The 24,124-nt window shown below is 43.5% G+C and overlaps 1 long non-coding RNA gene across 2 annotated transcripts in view; it reads right to left on the bottom strand.

The window, feature by feature from the left end:
- Positions 1–3,364: 3,364 nt before the first annotated feature.
- LOC135978583 (uncharacterized) overlaps positions 3,365–24,124 on the bottom strand; it is a 55,426-nt gene continuing 34,666 nt past the window's right edge. The window contains exon 3 of one of the 2 annotated variants that reach the window (XR_010595978.1): positions 3,365–10,503. This is a non-coding gene — a long non-coding RNA (uncharacterized LOC135978583). The other variant, XR_010595977.1, reaches the window with a different exon arrangement.

Below are 24,124 nucleotides of genomic sequence, written 5' to 3'. Positions count from 1 at the left end.
CTGGAGTTAATGGGAGTCTTCCCATTGATTTCAATGGGCTTTGGATCAGGGTCATACTGAGTGACAGGCAGGATATGTGACTGGCCTAAGTCACAGCAAGTCAGCGAAGAGAACCCAGGAGTCCTGTCTCTCAGTCTCCTGCTTTAATCATTAGACAACACACTGAAAAGAAAAACAGATCGGTTTCATGTGTCAATTATACAGACAGTACTTGTGAGAGGATGTAAAGTTAGAGGCGTAATCAAGAGGCGGGAAAAACCCGCTGATCTGCTTTCTCCCTCCTCTCTGTACCAGCAAATGAAGAGTCATTCCCTAAAATATCTCAGTTGGGAGGGACCCTATTATCATTGGTTAACTCCATATGTCTGAGAAGAAAATCATCTCTAATCCTGTCAGACTCGCTAAATGAGATTTGTCTTCAACAGCTGTACTGGCCCCACCCTAAAATGCAGTGTCGTGTACTAAAGATTTGAAGTTCTTTATGAAGGCTGTTTCTTGCCCTAAAATAGTCAGTAACAGCCAGTGAAAAAATGCTGCCTGTTAACAACTTGCCTCTAACCTTCCTTTCCTGGGCAAGACAGATGAGAAATGGGCAACAAACCCCGTCCAGTAGTCCCTGACCTCTGCCAGTATCTCAGGCCTCTCCCAGTCAGGATTCAGACGAGGAACCGGTAATTGGTTTGATATCTTGCGCTTTATCAGACACAGAGGCAGCTAACACAGAGACATGACTGCAGAGGCTCCAACAAATATGAATGTATTGCATCTTAAAGGCACAGTCCACAACATGTTTACTCATTGACAAGGACAAATGTCCAGGCTAATATTGCTGGATCTGCAAGAAGTTTGACACCCTCGGTCCTGAGATGTTGCTGAGAGGGTGAGGACCATAGAATTCATGGAATTTTGGTGGTTCCTATGTACTCAAGTTATGAGCACAGTATAAAAAGAGACAGGCACCTGTCTGCCTACCTTCTTCGTTCACAGTAACGAAATGCCCTAATTTCTTTTACCACCTCAAGGGCTTTAAGAATCACAGGCCTTGCTCATTGGCTTTTGGTGCACACCCAGTGCAAATTTAGGAAACGACTCCTAATAAACAGGGCCACACCAATGTCTCTGACTCAGAGCAAAACAATTAGTGATTCTGCGTGTTGGCATTTTTCCCCCCACACATGGTGACTAATAAAATTAGAGGTGTTTTTAAAAGGACACACCTATACTGAATTCTGACCCTCCTTCCCTTAAATCAAATTGGGCAATGCTATCATTTTTGCGTGAACTACATGGGAGAGAGGTTAGAATGACAGCTCTGGTCGTTGAAGTCTTCCATCTAACCAGCATGGGCAACAACAGTGCAAGATTCCCTCAACAAGGTCCATCGGTGGGCCTCAGTCAGGCACTGGAGGGGATACCTCGTCATTCTCCATGCCCTTTTCCTCACTGCAGAGACTGATAAACACAGGTACCAATTTGTGACAAATGTAGAGATAAGATCAGCAATGTGATCCGCTGCAACCAGACTGAGACCACCACCCATTTCACAGAGAGACTGCATCTGCATCTTGCTAGCTGTGGAAATGTCCAAGACTACTTTGTCCTCAGTCAAACAACAAAGTGGAATGAGGAAAGAATGTACTCAAAAGGCCCTTTCCCAGAAAATACACAAGGCTAATTCACAAGGTTCATGTCTGACCAAAGTTCATGTCTGAAGCCCATTGTGACAGCCAGGCACACACAGTGTTCTATGTGGAAATACAATAAATGCATCTTCTGTTACTTTTTCAAACCAGAATTTCCTTGGGAGCACAACTTTATCTCTGTTTGGGGGAAGGATATTCTCAACTATCTCAATACTTTCATTAGCCTCTATGAGTCCCTCAAACTTTTACAGGTTGTAAAGAATGTTACAAGACAATTTGGATTGTCCACGCATAAGGAACAATCTGTAACAGCATAGCTCTGAGGTGAAGGAACTGAGTAACGTGACAGATATTTGGAGCATTTTCCCTGAAGTGCAAAACAGATTAGACACCCATTATATTGTTAATAAGAGCTCAGAGTTTGGTTTCCTGTATGCTATACTGAAAATTTACTTCCCAAACATTAATCTCTCGGTTTTAGGGAAAGGAATTCACCTGATCAGTAAGTTTTCACACAGTAAGTTGTCAGTAAGAAAGCCCTACTGCCTCTTTCTGTTTAAAACCTTCTCTGATTTCCAGATTACTCTTTTAAAAATTCTCCTGCGTGATCAGTGTTGCCCTAATTCTGCTTTCATTAAAGTCCACGGTAAAACTCCCACTGACGATAATCGGAGCAGAGTTAGGCCAACGCTAAGCCCTTTTGGAAATCTCACCCTACATAAACATTCTGAGCCTGTTTCTGTTCTTATTTGCATGGAATGTGCTCCCTTGTAACTCTCCCTATTTTAATGGCATTACTCTGGGTTTACACTGGTGAAATTAAGATCAGCATCAGGTCCTCTAAATCTATTACTTGTCTATACAATTTTCAAGTCATATTTGCATCTGCATTGTTTTGGTGAACAGAAGAAAGTTTGTGCCAAACACAGGTTTGATTTTAGCACATCAGAAAAAAAGCTATTGACAATGTTTTATACATCAACTCCTTCCATTTGTAGTTTTCTTTATTCTTTTTCTAAGGCCTGGTCTACACTGGGGAGTGGAAATCGATATAAGATATGCAACTTCAGCTACGAGAATAGCGTAGCTGAAGTCGACGTATCTTAGATCGACTTAGAATCACTTACTTCGCATCCTCGCGGCGCGGGATCGACGGCTGCCGCACCCGTCAACTTTGCTTCCTCCTCTCGCCAAGCTGGAGTTCAGCAGTCGACGGGAGAGCGATCGGGGATCGATTTATCACATCTACACTACACACGACTAATCAATCCCCGATTGGTCGATCGCTACCCGCCAATCCGGCGGGTAGTGTAGACATACCCTAATATTCCCCTTCTAGAGGGTTCAATTTTCTATTTAATTGTTATAAGAATAAGGCCACTGATACAATACATATCTATTTACAAATGCAGATATTATTTATTATTTGTATTACTGTAACCATAGGCACCGACTCCGTAGGTGCTCCGGGGATGGAGCACCCACAGCGGTCCCACTGATCAGCTCCTCCCCCCCCCCCCCCCCGAGCCCTCTGGCCTGTGGTGGCCCCACCAATCAGTGCCGCTCCCTCCCTCCCAGCACCTCCCGCCCACCGCAGATCAGCTCTTTAATGGCGTGCAAGAGGCACTGCGAGCTAAGGGGAGGAGCGAGGATGGGGCGCGCTCGGGGGGGGGGGGGGGGAACAGGGGCAGGAAGAGGCGGAACAGGAGCCTTGGAGGAAGGGATGGAGTGGGGGAGCCTGGGGCGGAGCAGGGGTCAAGTACCCCCAGGGAAAGTGGAATGTCAGTACATATGACTATAACATCTAGGAGCCCTAGTTATGAACCAGGACCCAATGATGCTATTAAACTGTGATGTGCAACTTCCAATGATGAGACTTACAGAACTCACTGGAACCTATTTTCTCTTTCACAAGATAAAATATTAAAGGTGAGGAGTCCAGTTAGTAGAAATCTGCATAGCTCCAGTGAAGTCCAGGAGGCAAGCTACACAATTTAAGCCAGCTGTGGATCTGACCCATATGTTTACCTCAATGCATCATGCAATGAAACAGGTTGTTCTTAGTTCTGGAGTAATGAAAAGGATGTTTGAAATGTATCTTTGGTTTCTTTTTGCAAAAACTGAATTCTTGGAGTGTGTCAAAAATAATTATTTGAGATTCCTTATATTTACTCACAAGGCCCGATCCAGCACTCTTAAAATCAGTGGCAGTTTTGCTATTGACTGCAAAGGGAACCATGCCTCTTAAAGGATATACACCATCAAGCAATTAAATGAATGAAGTATCATTTGGAAAAGTGCATGCAGTATGTAACAGTGACACTTTCCAACTCAATAGATCTGCTCCCTGTATGAACTGAAGGTGCTAACTACTGACTACAGTGAGAAAAAAATAAGTTTTTACTCCTGTTCTACCTTACATGGTGACAGGTTTCAGAGTGATAGCCGTGTTAGTCTGTATCAGCAAAAACAACGAGGAGTCCTTGTGGCACCTTAGAGACCAGCAAATTTATTTGAGAATAAGCTTTTGTGGGCTAGAACCCACTTCATCAGATGCATGGAGTGGAAAATACAGTAGCAGGTATAAATACACAGCACATGAAAGGATGGGAGTTGCCTTACCAAGTGGGAGGTCAGTCTAACAAGACAATTCAATTAACAGTAGGATACCAAGGGAGGAAAAATCACTTTTGTAATGGTAATGAGAGTGGCCCATTTCAAACAGTTGACAAGAAGGTGTAAGTAACAGTAGGGGGAAATTAGTTTGGGGGAAATTAGGTTTAGGTTTTGTAATGACCCAACCACTCCCAGTCTTGATTCAGGCCTAATTTGATGGTGTCCAGTTTGCAAATTAATTCCAGTTCTGCAGTTTCACATTGGAGTCTGTTTTTGAAGTTTTGTTGTTGAAGAATTGCCACTTTAGGTCTGTTATTGAGTGACCAGGGAGATTACAAAATCTAAACCTAATTTCCCCCATACTAATGTCCCTCTACTCCTACTCATTATCCCCATTTATAGATGGTTAGCTGAGGCATAGAGAGACGAAGGCCCAGAACTAGGCACCTAACCCCAATGAAATCAATAGGTATTGGACACCTAAATACCTTTGAGGAGCTGAACATAAGTGACTTCCCCCAGGTCACACAGGATGTCTATGTTCCAGGGTAGTGCCCTAACTGGACCATCCTTCCTCCTCTACAGAAGAAAGAGAGCTACTCGTGAGTGTGCTGGATGCTATTTGGATACTCAAAGGAGACAAACTGATTCTGGCCTTACAGAAGATCTAAGCAAAAATGAAGTTAAGAGGGAAGTGAAAATCCAACCCTTACTTTGTTTCACATTAAAGGGCAACATTGCTATCTCAACAGGAATTACAATTACTTGCTTTGCTCTCAAAAAAATCCCCTAACACTGATAGAACATTCCCTTCAAGCTGCAATTTCCCATTGTCTCCCCAGCTTGGCTGGCAGCAGTACAGAACCCCATGCCCTGCAAGGAGAGAAGCCCTACATTTTACATCCTTCTCAGGCAGAGAGTTACCTCACTTGCTTAATTTGGATATAGCTAAAGCACTCACAATCCTTTTAAGAACTCAAAAATGCTCGATTCATCTGAGACCCTTGGTAAGGGATGTTTTTCCACAGGGCTTTGCTTCTCCTTTCTCCCCCCTGCCGTGTGCAACATGCTGTGGAACAAAGCACCCCAGATAGGGATACAATGGTGCATTACAATAGGAAATCCTCTGTCTGGAGTGAGCACAAGTCCCTGAAGTGTTTTGGGGATTTCTCACACCCTAAAGACACTAATGTAGAAAACAGACAAGCTCTTTCTTACATATTGGAAGTCCAGATCTTCCTCCTATTCAATATTTCCCCAATGGCTGTGACAAAATTCTTAAAAATAATAATACTGCGCCTTTCTTGCTGAGAGGATCACTCTGCCTCTCATCCATCTGGTTTGAACCTTATACCATCAGTCCTTCAGATCTCTAGCAATCATAACCTATATCCCAGTGACCGCTGAATCAAATGGAATTTTGCTCCAGAGTTCAGCAAACTGATGTTAAAGGCACCTATTAAAAAAAAATCCACAAAAGAGCTGCACGACCTTTCAAGGTCGGTAACCCTGGCCCCAATTAAGGGCCTAATGGTTGAGAAAAAAAAATGTTACCAACGACCTTAAGCCGTTTCCTTTAGGCAATTGCCAAATTATGGAACTATATCAAGCAAAACTAGACTAAAGCAACCCAGAAACAAAGGAAGAGCCAAATGACTCCATTTTTAAGAATGAGGTCCAATTAGAGGTTTCCAAACTGGAGATCCATTGCTTTCTATAAAGTTTCTAAATGCCACAAATGTGAAGGATTAGTTTGGGAAATGCTTTCTTCTTAATGAAATTATTCAAGTTAGCTTCTGGTCACATTACAAGCGTAAAAGACTCCAAGGGGGTGTCTCTCTTCAAAATAGGTGAATAGGAATCTCAACCACCATGACAAACATTGCCTTTCTAGACATTCCCGAACTTTAAGTGCATTTTGAACCATGCATCATACAACAGGAACATACAGCATGCTAAATAGGACATTTGCCAATGGAAACCACACAGTTTTTCCACAGTCAACGTGTATTCTAAACAAAGGAAATCCGGGGTACCTCTTGGCAAATACTGACTTTTTAACAGTGCCTGGATTAAATCATCGGCCTGTGCAGTCCAATATCATGCTGCCGGCAGTAACCAAGAGTTAATTTGTCCTCTGAAAGTGAACCCAGCACCCATTCACGCACAGAAATGCACCCAGCCAATTGTGTATGCTATAACTGGAAGGAAAAACTCTTCCTGACCCTTGTGAATGACCTTGTTGCCTAGGTTAGAGCTGCAAAATCAGGTCCTGAAACATTACCAATCCTGACTCCCTGTGTAGGACTCGACTCTCAGCGGATGTGAACTGGTGAAGCTCCAGGCCTTCCATGGTGTTATGCTGATTTACACCCGCTGAGAATTTAGTCTCTAATCTCTAGGAGCTGGCAAAGCGGCACTATACTACTTCTGCCCCAATCAATGTATTTTTTCAGTCAGCCCTCGTTTAAGTATTGTATTCAGGGCAGGCACCAGCGGAGGAAGCACGTGCCTGGGGCGGCACATGCTAAAGGGCGGCATTCCGTCCATTCTTGGGATAGCACAGTCCGGGTGGCTTTTTTTTTTTTCCCTTCGGCAGTCCGAGCCGCTTTTTTTTTTTTTTTGCTTGGGGTGGCAAAAATGGTAGAGCCAGCCCTGATTGTATTGCATTAAACAGGATGGCTTCCCACTAGCGAGACAGGTTTTTGGATTTGAGATTTTTTCTGTTCTGGGCTAATAAAGATAAAAGGAAATGAATATATTCTAGGCCATAAGCTTTTTTGGAGCACTGTCTGACTTGATATATCGGCTTTGTACAATGGAGAACACATTGTTGGTGATCTGCAAATAATTAATGGTGCATGATTTTCTCTTAACAGATGACATACATCTTTAGAATTATTTTTTTGTAAATAAATTATCCTGGCAAATTTGCAATGTACAATTAACAAATTGGAAGCATTTTGCCCTTCAGCCGACATAATTAAAAATAGATTTAAAACAAATGCAAACACTACATGTTAGTAAATGGGAGGCATAAATGTATCGTCAATTGTGCATTGCAATCAAAATATCTGATTGTCCTGTTCAGTGGTAGCCTGACCTGAAAACTCTAAGGCATGATGCTCTGTTCATGATGAAGTTGTAAATGAGATACTCCTGGAGACATTTTCCTTTCAGGTCAGAACTGAGCTCAGTGTAGAGATCTGGAAGATCATCTCAATGTATCTGCGTGAATATAGTAGACACTTGCTTCTAGGTAGGCATGGAAGGATTCAATTTTTATTCATAAATGTCAGTAAGCATTGATTTCACTATACACACACACACAAATCTACACAAAAATATTTCCAACCCATAATAACTGAAATTTGTAGATAGGTAAATACAAAAAATTCTGCTTGAGAACTTATTCAAGTCTCATCTTATTGTGTATAAAATGTGTCATAATGCTGGTATTAAACAATGACCGTCAATTTCTCCCACCCAATTTCATGCAACTGTGAAAATTAAAATAAATATCTTTAAAAATGATTACATATAAACATCAATGATAGTTGTCAAAATTATGAAAACATAAAAAATAGTATTCTTCCAAGCCTACTCAACATTTTTATATATCTATACTTAAGTATTCAATGACCTCTCCTCTCCTTTTACACCATTAAAAATTAAAACTCAAATCTCTCTCCAAGTGTTAGTCTTAAAAAATTGCTTCCAGACTCACAAAGCAAAACATATTCTTTTACCTAACAAATGAAATTTACACGCACAAATATTGAAATATTAAAATTCTGCATTTAGGGGTGTGTGTATGTATATATAAAAATCATTAAAACCTACTAAAAAGCTACAAAAACTACATTAAAACATTATTAAGGTTGCAAAGTCAAGCACTCAAAAGTTAGGAAATGCCTTCTGCGTATGCATTATGATAGTCTTTAATTGCACAATCACATAATATTTTTTCCACAGGGCCCCTGCCTCATTCAGTGCACAGAATGGACCTGTTCTGGGGATGAATCAGGGCTGTGTATTGAAGGAGACTGTTGTCTGCAGGACACCTGCCTCATTTGTTGCAGATGTTGCAGGTGTTTACCTATTGTAGATCCAGGGGAAACAGCAGGCCCAAGCCTGCTCATAACTAAAGGCCCTCCCCCTTAGCTGGGAAGAGGCTCCAGTGATTCCGGTTTGCAAGGTATAAAGTAAACAAGGAAGGGGATTGCAGGAAGAAGAAGGATGGTCAAGGCAATAGGAATGCTGCCCTTGAGAACCAGTTTCTATCCCTGCCTGTGTCACCGAGTTCCTACATGATGCTGGGCAAGTCACTTAAACCAAACTTTTCACAGGTAGTCACTTGAGACCCTGTGATCTGATTTACAGATGTACTCATTACTAAATCAAAGGGGACGGTGCTTGAACATATAAAGTGCTAGCTGATGCTAAGAATTCTGAAAAACCAGGTCCTGGGCATCTCAAATTAGGCACCCAAAATTATTATGTACTTTTAACCTTAATCTCTCTGACTCAGATTGCTCTCTGTGAAATGGGGATAATACCACCCCCTCACCTCACAGGGGTGTTGTAAAAATAAATTCATTCATATTTGTGAAGCACTTGGATTCTATAATATCAGTGCCATAGAAAAGCCTATGCAGAAATGAGTAATTCAGTCTTCACAGCAGGGATTGAATAGTGAGCAATAAATAAAGCACACACCACACAACAAAGGAGAAAACAAAATATAGTATAGCTCAGTGATTCTCAAACTTTTGTACTGGTGACCCCTTTCACATAGCAAGCCTCTGAGTGCAACCCCCCTTATAAATTAAAAACGTGTTTTAATATATTTAACACCATTATAAATGCTGGATGCAAAGTGGGGTCTGGGGTGGGGGCTGACCGCTCGTGACCCCCCATGTAAAACCCCTGAGGGGTCCCGACCCCCTGTTTGAGAACCTCTGGTATAGCTGCTCACTAAGTGAGCGCTGTCCATTCTGTGCGCTGAATGAAGTCAGGGTCCTGTGGAAAAAACAGTATGTGCTCACGTAATTAAAGACTGTATCATAATACACACACAGGGATTGAATTAAGGTTGCACAGGCAACTATAATTCTGGCAGTTCCTAACTTTTGAGTGTTTGACTTTGTAACCTTAAAAATGTTCTTTTAATGTAGGTTGTGGGTGTGTAACATATTATACAGACACCACAGAGGTCCGTGGATTAAGGATCCATGTATAACATTTTGCACAATAATATGACAGAGGAGGCACTGTCCCTGTCATTAGTGCTGACTGGTTACCCAAGCTATTTCGCTGCCATCCTGAAGCCTATGTGGAAGGTGATGTGACTTTGAGTTCATTAGTAAAATGGAAGCGTAATTTTTAATTAACTGTTTTAAGAAGAGAATCCATTTTTTATCTGAAAAAAACTGTTCATGATGTTCAATGGCTAAAAGGATCACGAATGAAACGGAATGGTGTGACAGATACAGCCTATTACAAATACTGCAGAGGGTTAGAGTCAAGTTGGGGTGTTCGGAATGCATAATTAGGCCTTCAGGGTGTACACACCCAATAACCACTCACATACAACAAAAAGGCAAACTAGTTCAAATCTGGTTATGAAATCATTTGAAAGCTGATTTATTAGATATTAATAAATTAATTAATAATAATGTGCAGGCAACTGCCAATCCATTTTTTTAAAATACCTCATTCAGAAATAATATTTGAAAGACGATACAATACAGAGAACAAGGAAGGATACACTTTTTGTTAAAGGGGCGTCAATCAATCCGTGACATAATGGGTGGTCTTGAATGGACCCTCCCGGTAGTACTCTCTCCTCAGGATTCAAAATATTGTTTTATGGCTACAGGTATGAAGACTTTGCTTTGGTGTATTTGGAAATGACAAATTTACGAGTTAATTCTTCCTACTTTTTAAAGGTGACATTTTCAAAGGCACCTGGGGAGTCCAGCATGGAACTGCCACTGTATTTTAATGAGACAAGGTGAATAATTTTAATGAGAGTTAGGCACCTATATTAGGTGCTTTTGAAAATGTTTCCCTAAAGTCCTAAGCTAACCACTGAAACAATTATCCATCTTATGAGTAAAACAAATTTGGCCCAAACCCTGCAAACCTTTAGTCATGAAAGAAGTCCTTGCTCACACCAGCAATCCCTTTGGCTTCAATGAGGCATATCGTATAAAGGCTTGCAAGACTGCGGCCTCAGTTCCTAACAAAGAAAAATGGAGTGTTGCATACAAATTATGGAATACAGCATTTTACTTGCAATGGTACATAACACTTCCAGTTTCTTGTACAGGCCATGCAGAATAATCTCTTTGGAAGTATAGCTTTTAATGGGTTTGGGGTGAAAGAGCTTAGAAGCAGCATGTGTAACTGCAATATTAACAAAATTAGACTATAATTACAGAAGATGTATTGATTCAGGACACAGGTCTTCTGACAGGGCAAATGGCACTCACCCAAGAGGGCAGAGGGACGAAAGACGCACGCAGGCTGAGGCAATTTGAAGTGATTACATAACAGCAGCCATGTCAAAGAGCACAGGGTTTATGGGAAAGCTATAAATTGTTCAATTTTTAACCCTTTCCCTCTCCAATTACGAACTGATTAAATAAATGGGAGGAGCATTACTTGATCAAGCTGTGCTAAAGCTATTTTTAAAATAAAACAACTTGGAAATTTTAAGCATCCATAACCAAGTATTCTGGAACTTCCATGTAGGTTACTCGACATTGTCGCAATCATAATACTCCTAGTCCCACTGAAACACAACAGACACTTCTAGAGTGTGAAAATGATCTCGATCTAGTCCCTCAGCTGATGTAAATCAGTATTGCACTGTGCTGATTTACCCCAGCTGAGCATTTGGCCCCTTAATTCTACTTTTAAACACAGGCTGATAGAATAGATTTCTATTTTAAAATCCCGTACCCTGGATAACTCTGAGGTTTTGATCTTCTGTGGTGGTTTTGGGTGGGTCAACATCTCTCTCAGAAGGCCAAATCATGTCTACATTGCACATAGTTGCTTATAGCTTCCAGTGCACACTGAATCAAGCAAATGTGAAGCGTGTCACTGTCCTGCTTATGTTGACACCATGTAAATCAGGAAACATTTTGTTCATCTCATTAAAAGTTTGATGCCCCTTATCTATCATGGGATCTACTATAATTGTAGGTTTCAGCAAGTAACAGTAGTGAAAAAACACCAGCAAGATTATTATTAACATAATGCCATGGGGGATGGAACAAAAAGAGAAGGAAGGTTCTATTGTTTATTTCAATGCAAAGTCCATACTCAAAGTTGTAATCTTCTTCACCAAGTACAGATACGTGCTACATATCTGAGCACTACAGATGACTTAAGTCTACAAGTTGGAGGGACCTAAACTGAGGCATCTAAAGAACTGTAATAGGCACCTAAACTCTCATTTGGGTGTCCAAATAATCTGTTAGGTGCCAAAAATAGCTATTTAGGACCCTAAATATTGATACAGACACTTACATTTATGCACCCAAACCTGAAAATTTAGCTCTACATTGTTTTGAGGCTGAAACTTTGATACATGTAACTGGGTCAGCTGTTCACCTTCACTGACCTGTAAGCCAAGATGAACTGCTCTAGAAATAGGGCTTGGCAATATGACTGCTGCATGAAACTTTATTTTAATGATATTGCAATGTGACTGTACCCTCAACTTTATCAACTATCTTTCCTATCTTACAATTAGCTTACAAGCAACTAAGCAAATCATCATGCAGATGCAGAGACCAAATGGCAGCACTTCGTATTGGTAATGACTGGGCCCTACTGTGAATTGTAGATGATCTACCATGGGTTGGATGGATTGAGATATGAAAGTGAGTGTCATGGAGGCAGAGAGCCACAAACCAGTCTTGAGTATGAGAACATATGGTGGAAAACATTACCATTCTGAATCACAAAACTGGATCAGACAAGGCTCCCCTTTCTTCTTTGGAATAAGGAGATCTCAAGAACATAAAACGTCCACTGAATTCCAAAAAGGTACCTCTCCTAGGGCTCCTAGAGGAATCAGAGAAGCCACTTTTAGTTTATTTTCATCAGAAGGGTCCCTGAAGAGGGATAGGTAGGAGGCAAGGATCAGACTGGATGGAATAGTCCTACGAGACAACTTTCAGCACTTCTTTTACTGCAGACCAAGCCTGATGGAAGAAAGCAAGCCAATATCCAAAACATAGGATTTGGGGATTGCTTGTCTAATAGGTGTCAAACCTGCAGTCTCAAAAGCAGATGAAAGTTAACCAGAAATTCAGAAAGATGGTTTCCTCCAAGAGAAGCTCTACTTCTTTCCAGGTGGGTATGCAGAAAACCATTGCTAAGGGTATGCAGATGTCTTCTGTATAGATTGCCCTTGGTATTTAAAAGCTTGCAATTTAGGGTAGAGATGAAGATACCCAATGAGCAAAGTGTAGCCCTGGTGCCTTTTAAGAAATGTAACTTCATCTGTATGTGCACACAAGGGTCCGTGCTCTTAAAGGGTTAGTCCTCAACTGTATTTTGCTGCTCCCAAGGGATTCCAGAGGTCTGTAACCATGATTCTCTGCACATAAGTCTCCACCATGATCAGGGATCTATGGCTGCCTGTACAGATACTTTTGCCGCAAGCTGGCCTTCAGCAATGATGGCTTTTAACTCTGGATTCCTGAAGTTCAGCCAAGAAGGGGATACAGTTATCTGATTTAGGATAGGGTATTTTGTAAATAAGGCTTAATAACTGATGACCAAGTTGAGTGTTGCTGACAAATAAGCCTCTCTTTCAATGACAGCTAATTTCTTTGGGTGCTTGCACACTGGTCTTGTCCTGTACTGCAGAGACCTCTAAAGAATCCAGTGTTGGACAGATGCTCCAACCATTTTGTGGTATTTGATACTTCATTTCTGCTCTTAGTTGGTGGTGGTAAAGTTGCTGGTATCTGCCACAGGGGTTTAGGGTGGTTCTAAGATGCCCTCATTAATTCACAGTGCTATTCTTGAAGGAGTGGAAGAATACAGTATTTCAAAAAGCTCACAAGTTTTTGCTTCAATTACTGGGTCTCTATTTTGAGTGTCTCTGCAACATGAGGGTAGCAGCTTCATGGAATGCTCTAAAGTCATCAGAAGTCAGTGCAGGAGTTGAAGAAACTTGTCAGGAGAGGACAGCGATGGGTCTCTGGGAGAAGATTAAGGGTGTTGCTCAGGATGCTTTAGACCTGTCTGTTCCTCCAGCAGAAGGGGAGTGACACCTCTATTCGCTGACATGGTAGGAGGGAGATAGCCATAGGCATATACTGGGGATCTCAGCCTAGAGCAGCCAGGAGGCAAAGGTGGAGCATTGTAGGGATAAAGCTGGTTCTGGTAAGGCTGACCAGCCATTACCATGGCTAAGGCAGATGAGTCGAAACTCTGGAGTGTCCCTGTATTTAGGCAGAGACCTTCCCTTGTGCTTTAGGATTGAAGAGAAGACTCCCTGCTAGACAGCAGAGAGAAGGTGTGTCCCTGGTGATGGAGATGAGCAATAAGCTTCCTCCAGAGGTGGTGCCAATCTTTGAGGTGATGTCTGTATCATAATGCTGGAGAGGCAAGTGTAGTGTCATCGGTGCTAAGGGCGATGTCAGAGACATGACAAACATCCTCTAACACTGAATTAGCCGGTACCATTAATGCTTCCATTGTCTGTACTGGTGACAGTACAATGTCTGTGCAGGTGCCAATGGCTAACTGCCACTAGTATTGTCAAGTGTAGGCACCAAGTAACTTGTGCCTCTTCAATGGTGAGCTGGAGATAGAGCCAGCATCCTCTGCCCCTATTGAACAAGCGGGATTAGTGCTCTGCATCTCGGAGGAGAGCAAGGGTTTGAACTTCTTGTGGGAAGAATGGGAGGGGGATCAGTGCAAGGAGCCATATCTATCCGATGTTCAGATTTCCCTTGCCTCGGTGAGGTGGTGGTACTGGTCCTCTATGCTCGAGTGGCTGTTGGTACCAAGGTGGTCTTCAGAGGTCCCATATCAGGGCACAGAAGAGATCAGATCCATTTGGAGGTTGATCCTTGCGTGTGCCTGAATTCCCTTATTGATTGTTTGAGAAAGCATAGCTTAAGCTGAGTGTCCCGAGACTCTGCTGCTCGGTGTAACACGGTTCCTTTTCAACCAGGACAATCTGGCACATGGCTCTCACCAAGATAAAGAAAGTTGCTGTGGCAGTCTGTAATAGGAATGAGTCCTTGGCAGAACAGACACTGTTTGAAACCAAAGGATTTTGAATGTACCATTTTAGGCCCAGACAGGGATGCAAAGAGCTGAGGAAAAGTTTTAAATTTAAATCTTTTGTGGGGTTTTTTGGTAACTCAAATCAAAGAGGGAGCTATTTGAAGGGAATTAATCCCAATTTATGAGAGTAATTCTGCTAAGGGGTTTTGGACGGACACAGCTTGTTCCATTTTACCGCCACAGGTGATAAGAGAAGAGAGGGATAGTTGCAGCTGCTCTGCCCTTAAAGTAACATTCATGGCCAGGCATGGCCCAATTGACACTGCTATTCACAGATCCCAATCTCGTGCACATAATGTGCAGGTGCACCTAGACTGGGATTCACACAAACACATACGCTAAGAAGAAAGTTATGGTCTTTCTACATACTGATGGAATCGTAGGCCACGACATCTCAGAGTCACCCTCTGAAGCTTCACAAATGCTGAATAGAAGCAATGTCAAGATTGAGCCCCATTCGACTTCCGTAAAGGATTTTCACTTAGCTGTGAAGGGGGTGATCATGACCCACTGGAAACTGTCAAAGAGAAATGAGCAAAGCTAATTTAAACCTGACTCCATCCACCCAAACGAGATCACATAGGCAGGTCAGCAGCACCACGTATTATTGCTTGCATTATATTAAAGTAGCTCCTACAGAACCCAACAGATGGGAAGATTAATGCAGAGACAATGTCTAACATTTATTTTAGTCAAACGCAGAGGTAAAATGCCCATCTTTGCATAACCGACACAATGATACATAATTTCCATTTCACACTTATAAATCCTGAGATCCTTGCCTCTGCAGTCTTTGGACTGAGATTTTCCTTGAACTCTTCAAAAACCCTGATATGTTCAGGGTTCTGTATATCAGCTTCCCTCCCTCCCCCATGCAGAAACTGGCACAGCACAGATGCTGACAAGCTCAGGATAGTTCAGCCAGCACAAATTTCAGTCATGGGATTTCTGACTGGCTAGTTAACATGCTTATCTGATGCTCAGTATGTTCTGTGCACACAGCTTTTATCTTTCTCATGCTCTTGACGGCACTATGAATTTATGTTCTCTCACAAAGGGGTTTTGTTTTTTAAATCACTTTGGTTAAGGGACAATTGCATTCATCTATTTGAGTGCTGCCAACTCTTGTGATTATGATGAACCTCCACGTTCTGGGTTTTCTTAAAGCCCCAGCTCCTGGAGTCATGGGATTGTGAGAATCTCAGCTTCCATGCAAGTAACAATTTTAAAAACTGAACCCTACATTTGCAAAAGCCCAGAAGGCAATTTTTTTCTTATTATTTTGGGGAACGGATTCATTTTTGAATGCTTGGGATTGACAGTGCTGCTACTCTATAGCAGTGGGAGAAGATGTATTAGGCGATTTCTTGGCCACTAGGAGAAGTGGTGCAATTGCTCACTTCCATTTAGGTAATCTCTAAATTAACTGAATTTGCCATTAACAATTGCACTTAGGCCACGTCTACACTAGCAAGCTTACAGCGGCACAGCTGTACCAATGCAGCTGCGCCACTGTAAAATCGTTCGTGTAGCTGCTCTTTGCCGACGAGAAAGAGCTCTCCCATCACCATAATAAAACCACTTCCAAGAGTTTCAGTAACTATGTTGGCTGGAGAAGCTCTCCTGCCGACACAGCACGATGCATGCTACCATTTAGACTGGTGAAACTTGTCGTTCAGGGCGGTGGTTTTTTTCTACACTCCTGAGTGACGTAAGTTTTGCTGACATAAGCGGTAGCCTCGACATGGCCTCAATTCCCCTCCCTATCTTGCATGCCACCATGTATCCCTTTTGCTTCCTTCCACCCAGCAATGCCCAGCTCCAGCATCCTTAGGCCACTCCCAGCTTTCAAATCCTTCTTTGCACATATGGCAGAATGATGGGGGCCTATCACTAGCCTGATATGTTACATCCCCTCTCCTCTCTCCCACATCTGCCTATGGCTATGTCTACACTGCCAAGTTTTTTTTGCCAAAAGTTAGACCACTTTTATTAAACCGCTTTAATTAAACTGCTGTTGCATGTCCACACTGTGCTCCTTGTGTCGCTGGAGCCAGAGCCGGCCCTTGAGTAGGGCAAATCGGGGCAACTGCCCCAGGCCCTGCGTTTTGGGGGCCCCCGTGCTCTGATAAAATAGGGACTGTCCCGATATTTAGCCCTTTGTCCCACGTCCTGACCGATGTACAATCGGGACGCCATTTGTCCCAATATTCAGGTGAGGTGGGAGGGTGAGCGGGGTGAGGAGGTGAGTGGCAGGCAGGCAGGAGGGGAGTAAGGAGGGGGAGGGGTGGGCGGCCGGAAAGCGAGGAGGAGTGCAGCGGACTAGTGGAGTGCTGGACAGGTGGCAAGGAAACTAACGGGGAGGCGAGAGTCAACCAGGCGGGTGAAGAGATGAGTGGCAGGCGGGTGTGCGGACAGCGAGGAGGCGGCAAGGGACGGGCCGGCAGCCGGCAAGGAGGCTGATTTGTCCTAGGCCCCGCACCCCGCTAGGGACAGCCCTGGCTGGAATGCATCCACACTAGCAGCTCTTGCAACGACAAAGAAAGCAGTGCACTGTGGTAGCTATCCCACTGTGCAACTGGCTGCAGGGTGCTTTGGGAACGGTTGCAATGCCTCATGGGGCAGGTTCAGCAGCTCATGATGCAGGTTTCTCAATCCCATTGTTCCATGGGCATCCTACTAGACTGCCAGCCACTTTTTAACTGAAGTGCAGGGGGGGGGGAAAGAGTGTGTGACGGAGTGTGTGTGCATGAAGGGGGAGAGACAGACAGTGTGTGCTGGGGGAAAGTGAGTGTGTTGGAATGTTGTGTCCACGGGTGTCCTGCCCCGCCCCAGCTCACCTCCGCTCCACCTCCTCCCCTCAGCGTGCCGCAGCTCTGCTTCTCCCCCATCCCTCCCAGCGCTTCCCGCCACGAAACAGCTGATTCGCAGCAGCAAGCACTGGGAGGGGACGGGGAACTCGGCATGCTTGGGGAAGAGACGGGGCCGGGGCTGGGATTTGGGGAAGGGGTTGTGATGGGGACGGGACAGAGCGGGGCTGGGGGTGAGCACCCACCGGTGCCTGGAAAAGTTGGCGCCTATAGTTGTGTCCTAAGTTCAGACAGCTGCCAAAAGCAAACTATCCTGAGGCAGGGGGAAACCCCTGACACCAGCCCCTGGCTCCCTCTCTGGCTCTGCACAGCATGTCACACACACACACACACACACACACACACGCGCGCGCGCCTGCCTGCCTCTGTGTACGTACTGTGGGAGACAGCAGGAACATTCCACGTTAAAGATTTGCTCTATGATTCCAGGAGCAGCACAGCACGCCAGCTGTCAGAAGGGAAGAGACACATGCCTGCAAGACTGCAGAGTTCAAAACAATGAGCAGCGCGGTCACTGCAGGCATTGTGGGACATCTCCAGAGGACAATGACAAGATAAAAGCAAACAAGGTGTTTACACTGGCACTTTGGCAATAAAACCTTGGCGCAAAAAGCCTTATCACTCTCATGGAGATGGTTTGATTACAGCGCTGCAACGGAGGAATTTCGTCGCAAAAGGTGGCTTTGCAGCGCGTACACTTCTGCTGTTTCATTGCCAAAAGCTGCCTTTTAGCAAAAAAACTTGGCCGTGTAAACAAGGCCTTAGTCTTTGCAGAGTATGAGCTTTCTAGGGCAGGGAGCTCATCTCTGTCTGTGTTTGGAAAGTCCCTGGCACGGTTGGGTACTACCACTATCTAAATGATAACACTCTCCTCCAAAGTGTGGCAGGTTTTTCATACTGCACCTACTTCTACAGACTAGAGATTCAACCTACAAGAACTGTTTACCTACTAAAACTTTTCATATGGAGCATATTCACTGTGTGGTAAAACAATAGTTGTTTTATATCTTTACAAGTCAGGTGGGAGTTTTACCTGCCACTTATGACATGTTACAATATCCACTATAAGGGAAGTCTTTTCACAACCTCATTTAAATATCATTTAGCCAGTAAGAGACCCCAAGTCTGAGATTTGAGTTGACTGAATCGCTCCCACCTTGTCAACATTTGTACTTTGTGCCAGTGCTACAAGAGAAAGATGACAGGGAGAGCCCAGAGTATCGCCAATATTTAAACTACAAGAATCATTTGAAATCCCATTCCCTTTTGGAACTTCTCTCTGCTTTCCATTCCCAGCATCCCCACTGACCGCTTTCAAACACTTCCATAATAATTACCGTATATGGACCATTAACCATTTAGTTATGATACTACAGTTCTCAGTGTACCACAAAGTGGTGTAAGAGCAGAGACCACTGAGGCCCTTAGAGCACCAAAGCCATTTGATCATACATGAGGGCAGGTAGCTTTGGAAAAATATCGATTTGCTGAATATCTAATGTTTATCCAGACATACACAGGCTAGAATTTTCTCCTACTCTGACGCAACCCCGATGTCACTCAGCATTTTGTCTTTCTGATATTAGTTTTAAAAGAGCAATAGTGTTTCTAGCACTGTTGGAAGAGTCTTTGGATGTAGATTTCAGTAACATACTAAATGTAATCATAATGCCTAGAAACTAATGCTTGTTGCAGATTTATACTGCATTCCTGGGCCTAATTCAGAAAAGTGCTAAACATCCACAATCCCCCAAGAGCGAATAGTAGTGGGTGCCGGGCACCTCTCTGGATCAGGCCTTTGTGTGATTGTATGACCTCCAGCTCAATCACAAAACCTCAGTGCCAAGGGGTACAGGGTATACTTAGAACAAAGACTTCAATGGAACCCTTAAAAGGAAACAAATTTAATTACACTAAAGGCCATTTAAAAGTACTGCTATGGGAATGAAGAAGTTAAAAAATTTTAGTAAATCAGGATTACCCATTTAACATACTCCCATTATACCTTATCTCTAATGTACTGTAGTTAAAATCCCAAAGCAAAGAAGATTGAAAGTACTCCGCAAACAGAGAGTAAATCAAAAGCCTTTCTGCTTCAGAAGTAAGTTTTAGCTGGCTCCTCGAGATCATCACAGTAGCATACCTAACCACAGAAAGTAAACAACCAAAAACAGTCTTTACAGAGTAAATACCAACCAGTTTGACTTTCAATAACCCACACACAAAACATAATTCACACGCTACAGCACTAGAAAAAGACTGATTCCCTAGTGCATAAAATGAAACTTTACACTTCCTGCCAAGACCGTTTATTCTGTCAGCCAATCCAAGCTCACTCACACTTTCAGCAGACCAAAACACAAAGGCAGCATGCAGTTTTCAGGCCTTTGGAGTGAACAGCTCCAAACTCACCACCACACAGGTCAAAAAGTGAAGTGACTAATTAACTTCCTTTGCATCAACAAGACATTTATTTAGCAAACAAGGCCACTAGACTTTTTTCCTTCAGAAGTTTCATCATCCTAATCACTACTGTAGCTAAACCAAGTGCCAACATGGATTCTGCTCTACAGAAGCTTTTATACTGCGCTCATTACCATAGTATCTGAGCATCTTCCAATAAGTGTGTTAAGCAACATGACTATACATCTGTCATGTGGTTGTTCGCTCTTCCTCTCCCCAGAAGAAAGTGTGTGCAGTGGAGTGTTCATAGATTCATAGATTCTAGGACTGGAAGGGACCTCGAGAGGTCATCGAGTCCAGTCCCCTGCCCGCATGGCAGGACCAATACTTTCTAGACCATCCCTGATAGACATTTATCTAACCTACTCTTAAATATCTCCAGAGATGGAGATTCCACAACCTCCCTAGGCAATTTATTCCAGTGTTTAACCACCCTGACAGTTAGGAACTTTTTCCTAATGTCCAACCTAGACCTCCCTTGCTGCAGTTTAAACCCATTGCTTCTGGTTCTATCCTTAGAGGCTAAGGTGAACAAGATTTCTCCCTCCTCCTTATGACACCCTTTTAAATACCTGAAAACTGCTATCATGTCCCCTCTCAGTCTTCTCTTTTCCAAACTAAACAAACCCAATTCTTTCAGCCTTCCTTCCTAGGTCATGTTCTCAAGACCTTTAATCATTCTTGTTGCTCTTCTCTGGACCCTTTCCAATTTCTCCACATCTTTTTTAAAATGCGGTGCCCAGAACTGGACACAATACTCCAGCTGAGGCCTAACCAGAGCAGAGTAGAGCGGAAGAATGACTTCTCGCGTCTTGCTCACAACACACCTGTTAATACATCCCAGAATCATGTTTGCTTTTTTTGCAACAGCATCACACTGTTGACTCATATTTAGCTTGTGGTCCACTATAACCCCTAGATCCCTTTCTGCCGTACTTCTTCCTAGACAGTCTCTTCCCATTCTGTATGCGTGAAACTGATTTTTCCTTCCTAAGTGGAGCACTTTGCATTTGTCTTTGTTAAACTTCATCCTGTTTACCTCAGACCATTTCTCCAATTTGTCCAGATCATTTTGAATTATGACCCTGTCCTCCAAAGCAGTTGCAATCCCTCCCAGTTTGGTATCATCCGCAAACTTAATAAGCGTACTTTCTATGCCAATATCTAAGTCGTTGATGAAGATATTGAACAGCACCGGTCCCAAAACAGACCCCTGGGGTACCCCACTTGTTATGCCTTTCCAGCAGGATTGGGAACCATTAATAACAACTCTCTGAGTATGGTTATCCAGCCAGTTATGCACCCACCTTATAGTAGCCCCATCTAAATTGTATTTGCCTAGTTTATCAATAAGAATATCATGCGAGACCGTATCAAATGCCTTACTAAAGTCTAGGTATACCACATCCACAGCTTCACCCTTATCCACAAGGCTCGTTATCCTATCAAAGAAAGCTATCAGATTGGTTTGACATGATTTGTTCTTCACAAATCCATGCTGGCTGTTCCTTATCACCTTACCACCTTCCAAGTGTTTGCAGATGATTTCCTTAATTACTTGCTCCATTATCTTCCCTGGCACAGAAGTTAAACTAACTGGCCTGTAGTTTCCTGGGTTGTTTTTATTTCCCTTTTTATAGATGGGCACTATATTTGCCCTTTTCCAGTCTTCTGGAATCTCTCCTGTCTCCCATTATTTTCCAAACATAATAGCTAGAGGCTCAGATACCTCCTCTATTAGTTCCTTGAGTATTCTAGGATGCATTTCATCAGGCCCTGGTGACTTGCAGGCATCTAACTTTTCTAAGTGATTTTTAACTTGTTCTTTTTTTATTTTATCTGCTAAACCTACCCCCTTCCCATTAGCATTCACTATGTTAGGCATTCCTTCAGACTTCTTGGTGAAGACCGAAACAAAGAAGTCATTAAGCATCTCTGCCATTTCCAAGTTTCCTGTTACTGTTTCTCCCTCTTCACTAAGCAGTGGGCCTATCCTGTCTTTGGTCTTCCTCTTGCTTCTAATGTATTGATAAAAAGTCTTCTTGTTTCCCTTTATTCCCGTAGCTAGTTTGAGCTCATTTTGTGCCTTTGCCTTTCTAATCTTGCCCCTGCATTCCTGTGTTGTTTGCCTATATTCATCCTTTGTAATCTGTCCTAGTTTCCATTTTTTATATGACTCCTTTTAGATCATGCAAGATCTCGTGGTTAAGCCAAGGAGGTCTTTTGCCACATTTTCTATCTTTCCTAACCAGCGGAATAGCTTGCTTTTGGGCCCTTAATAGTGTCCCTTTGAAAAACTGCCAACTCTCCTCAGTCGTTTTTCCCCTCAGTCTTGATTCCCATGGGACCTTACCTATCAGTTCTCTGAGCTTACTAAAATCTGCCTTCCTGAAATCCATTGTCTCTATTTTGCTGTTCTCCCTTCTACCCTTCCTTAGAATTGCAAACTCTATGATTTCATGATCACTTTCACCCAGGCTGCCTTCTACTTTCACATTCTCAACGAGTTCCTCCCTATTTGTTAAAATCAAGTCTAGAACAGCTTCCCCCCTAGTAGCTTTTTCAACCTTCTGAAATAAAAAGTTGTCTCCAATGCAGTCCAAGAATTTGTTGGATAGTCTGTGCCCCGCTGTGTTATTTTCCCAACATATATCCGGATAGTTGAAGTCCCCCATCACCACCAAATCTTGGGCTTTGGATGATTTTGTTAGTTGCTTAAAAAAAGCCTCGTCCACCTCTTCCACCTGGTTAGGTGGCCTGTAGTAGACTCCTAGCATGACATCTCCCTTGTTTTTTACCCCTTTTAGCCTAACCCAGAGACCCTCAACACTTCCGTCTCCTATGTCCATCTCTACCTCAGTCCAAGTGTGTACATTTTTAATATATAAGGCAACACCTCCTCCCTTTTTCCCGTCTATCCTTCCTGAGCAAGCTGTACCCATCCACACCAACATTCCAATCATGTGTATTATCCCACCAAGTTTCAGTGATGCCAACGTCATAGTTGTATTTATTTATTAGCACTTCCAGTTCCTCCTGCTTATTCCCCATACTTCTCGCATTTGTATATAGGCATCTGAGATACTGGTTTGATCTTTCCTCCCAGTTTTGTCCTGACCCTCCTTTCTCTCTGACAATATAGCCCACACTCCCTCTCGTTTCCGACCCATCTCCCCGGTCTCCATGTTCCCCACTTACCTGTGGGCTTTGCTCACCTGTCCCCGTCGAACCTAGTTTAAAGCCCTCCTCACTAGGTTAGCCAGTCTGTGTCCAAATAGGGTCTTTCCTCTCCTTGAAAGGTGAACGCCATCTCTGCCTAGTAGTCCTTCCTCGAATAGCATCCTGTGGTCTAGGAAGCCAAAGCCCTCCTGGCGACACCATCTTTGCAGCCAGGCATTCACCTCCATGATGCATCTGTCTCTGCCCGGGCCCCTACCTTTGACAGGAAGAACTGAAGAGAATACCACCTGCGCTCCAAACTCCTTCACCCGTACTCCCAGAGCCCTGTAGTCACTCTTGATCCGCTCAGTGTCACACCGCGCAGTATCATTTGTGCCCACATGGATGAGTATCATGGGGTAGTAGTCAGAGGGCTGGATAATCCTCTACAATGCCTCCGTAACGTCTTGGATACGGGCTCCCGGCAGGCAGCATACCTCCCGAGATGAAATGTCAGGGCGACAGATGGGCGCCTCCGTCCCCCTCAGCAGAGAGTCTCCGACCACCACTACCCTACGTTTCCTATTCGCAGTGGTGGCAGCAGACCTCCCAGCCTTAGGGGTACGAGGCTTCTCCTCCTTTACTGTAGGGAGTGATTCCTTCTTTCCTGTATCAAGAAGAGCATAACGGTTACCTATTACCATGGCAGGAGGGTTCGGAGCAGGGGTGGAGCACTGCCTGCTGCCAGAAGTAACCAGCTGCCAGTGTCCACCCTGAGCCATCTCCTCCTCCACCGGTGGTGTACCAGCAGTCCTGTGTACTGGGACAGCTACCTCAGCTGTCTCCACATGGACACTGTCGAGGAATTGCTCGTGGATTTGGATGCTCCTCAACCTAGCCACCTCCTCCTGTAGCTCTCCCACCTGCTGCCTGAGAGATTCCACCAGCAGGCACCTCTCACATTGGATGGTCCCCCCAGCCTGGATATCAGTAAGTGGAAATTGCAAGTTACAGTCTCTGCAAAACCACACCAGGATCTGGGTAGAA

This window comes from Chrysemys picta, unplaced genomic scaffold, assembly GCF_011386835.1.
Source record: "Chrysemys picta bellii isolate R12L10 unplaced genomic scaffold, ASM1138683v2 scaf321, whole genome shotgun sequence".
In the NCBI taxonomy this organism is placed as follows: domain Eukaryota; kingdom Metazoa; phylum Chordata; order Testudines; family Emydidae; genus Chrysemys; species Chrysemys picta.
The sequence above is the reverse complement of the archived record's forward strand: the minus strand, read 5'-3'. Positions and strand labels throughout refer to the sequence as shown.